Raw genomic sequence first — 3,134 nt, 5'->3', positions numbered from 1 at the left:
ATTCGTTGACAATATAAATATGCTTCAAAGAACAATACAATATAGTTTATAGAACACTATACCATACTTTGTAGAACAATACTATGAACTATATAGAAAAAATAACAACATAATCTATACAACTATTCAATTCATATTCTTCAACTAACATTCCGAAAAGATAATATCCTGATAGTCAATATCTATTTGCATTTGCTAGACACAAACAGGGCAATTCAGTTCAGTTAGGTTTGCCAAATCTTCTGAAAACATCCTTTACGTATCTTAAAAAAAAGTGACTGTCGGTGATGAAAAGCGTCGACTTCTTGTTCTGCATCAGAGCATGGACAGCTTCGTCTGCCTTGATCTCTGGTTGCTCTTCCTTTGCAGAATAGGGGAAGGATTGAGTTCTCACTCTGCAACAGGTTAGTGCGTCACAGGGTAGCTTGAAATGGGATCTGTATATCCCGCGCTATTTGTTTCAACACACTGGGGATAGTTCTAATGAAAGGCTCTTCCTATTTAGAGAAAGTGATGTGAGTATTTATCTAATCATTCAGCTTTTTGATGTTTAAAAATCCATTATTGTTATCATACTCGACTTCAAGGATAACAAGGAAGAAATTTTATATCAAAATATCTATAAAAGTGAATCGGAAACATCATTGTAAACACCAAAGTCCGGACACTGCAATTCATGCGTGTACCAGAGAACGATCGATATACGCCAATAGCCACCTCCTTTCATATCTATCTCCACTCCTAGACACAGGTGTAACTTGGCTTGGCTAGAGCCTCAAGTATAGTGGCAGACGGTGCTATTTTTACCGTTCCTGTTCTAGGCTAATCTATTCTAAAACTGCTTATTTGAAAAGGAAATGAAAAATGTTTAGCGAGCTAGGAGTGATGATTTTAAAGGGTGAATTTGACGAACGGGTGGTTACTGGTGGGGGGGGAGGCGTAGAACTACGTATTTTAACAGTTCAGAGTCCGAGTAGGTGGCGCTCTGAACACTGGTCAAGGCAACCGATATCGGGCCTGTTCAATTTCCTCCAAGAATATCCAAGAGCATGGAATGAAGCAGCGTCCGTAAAACGGAGCTAACATCGGAGGTCCTAACACAAATATAACATTTAATTAGTATTGCCTCATAAGTTTCCTAAACCATAATATGTCTCCATCACCCTTCATTTACTATCAATTTTGGAGTCACTAGCAAATATATGTAAACGGCTAAATAAATATTGATATCGCCTTCACAACTCTAAAAACTGTTAGAAAACGTATATCATGTAATACTACGTGTCACAGAAACCAGGTGGGGCAATTACATGTTCCGCGTCCCGTATCGATGCGTTCCCTGGAGCAGTTTCAGGTAACTCTTTCCGTGTATCTCGGAAACACCGCTTTTTTTCCCCCTCTGCGACAAGAAATTCGTTCGTAAACATTTTTGTGACTGTGTGTTGTCATTGTCTTATCAGTACGAACTTAAACTGTGCCATGATGATTCAGCAATCCTTATAAGTAGACCAGCTTAATGATTAATTCAATATACTTACTATTCCATCATCATACCAGAAACAAATACAAGATTCAGCGAACCGTAAATACCCTCCTTGGCTTATTTTATGTTTTTTTTACGTAGTTTTGCTTCTTACGAGCATCTTTTGCATCGCATTTCCTCTGTTACTCAGGTTCCCGACGCGTGGAAGACCGGTAGAGAGTCTCATACGGTAGCTTTAAAATCGCATTTCTTATCTTTCCTTGTGTTTCGTCAGAGATTAAAAGAACCAGTCTTTGGGAAAAGTTTATCTACAGATAAAACATGTGTATTTTTAGATAATGAGATGATGGTAATACTAGGATATCATTCGATATTTAAATTAGCAATATAAATAAATGTAAAAATGAAAACAATAATGATTATAACATCCGTTTGATAGAATAAATCGTAATGATACAACAGCAACTACTACTGCTGTTGCTGCTGCTACTACTACTACTTCTTCTTCTTCTTCTTCGTCTACTATTACTACTACTTCCACTATTACTACTACTACTTCTTTTACTATTACTTCTACTACTACTACTACTACTACTGCTACTGCTACTATTATTACAACTACTACTACCAATATTATTATTATTAATACTACTAGTGCTACTATCATTACAACAACAACTACTAGTACTACTACTACTGCTACTTTTACTACTACTACGTAGACGACGACGACTGCTACGACTACTACTACTTCGCCTTGCAGCACAAAATTCGACAAAAAACATCAAAATATCTCTTCACATAGTGACTCGAACCCACACCACAGTTGTATTTATTTGTATCCGTTAATCAGTATCAGGATTAGTCGTACTTGGGTAAATAGCGCCCAATGACCCAAGGAAATGCAAAAACCCTCTATGTAAACATCTATCCTACTCTTAGATCACAATCTCCCGAACAAAAAGATCTCACCAACTACCCGAATACGAAAATACCCTCTTTGAAAGAGTTCAAGTTTGAATGTCATAGGAATAAGACCGTTCGCCCTATGCCCTTCTCCTTTCGCTTTTCCTCCATTCTAGTGATAAGCTGAGCTCGGAAGGTTAAATATCTACAGTACAACAGTCCGTAGTGGTGTTTGGTGTCCCAGGACCTGACTTGGCCCAGGTACGTATAAGTGAAAGTCCTTTTCTGGGTAATGAGTCTGGTCCCGTCGGTTGTAGTTGTTTACAAGAGGTCACTGTTTACTAACATGTTTACATCTATTGCGATGATATAATTGCATGCTGCAGCGTCATGTATGTCAAATATTTATTATGGAAACGCTAAGTATTTGTTGTTTCTGGATTGTTTCAAATATTTAGAGATAACGTTAGACGATTATTAGTTGAGGGAGACCCGCCCGTTATCCCGTTTTGCGGGAATAACGACCCAGTGCACTGTGGCTTACGGGGAGGGCGCGGAAAACCAGGCTCCCTCTGGCTTTTGCCTTCCTGATTACTAGAGGCGCCTAATATGGGCGGTGTTGTGACTGCTGTAACTGATGTATATATACTGTACATACAAGTGTGTGTTCATGTATACGTGCTAACATACTTACGTCTACTCTCTCTCTCTCTCTCTCTCTCTCTCTCTCTCTCTCTCTCTCTCT

This window comes from Penaeus japonicus, unplaced genomic scaffold, assembly GCF_977035675.1.
Source record: "Penaeus japonicus unplaced genomic scaffold, GWHDUDI00000001_assembly GWHDUDI00000008, whole genome shotgun sequence".
In the NCBI taxonomy this organism is placed as follows: Eukaryota; Metazoa; Arthropoda; class Malacostraca; order Decapoda; family Penaeidae; genus Penaeus; species Penaeus japonicus.
This window is presented reverse-complemented; position numbering follows the sequence as displayed.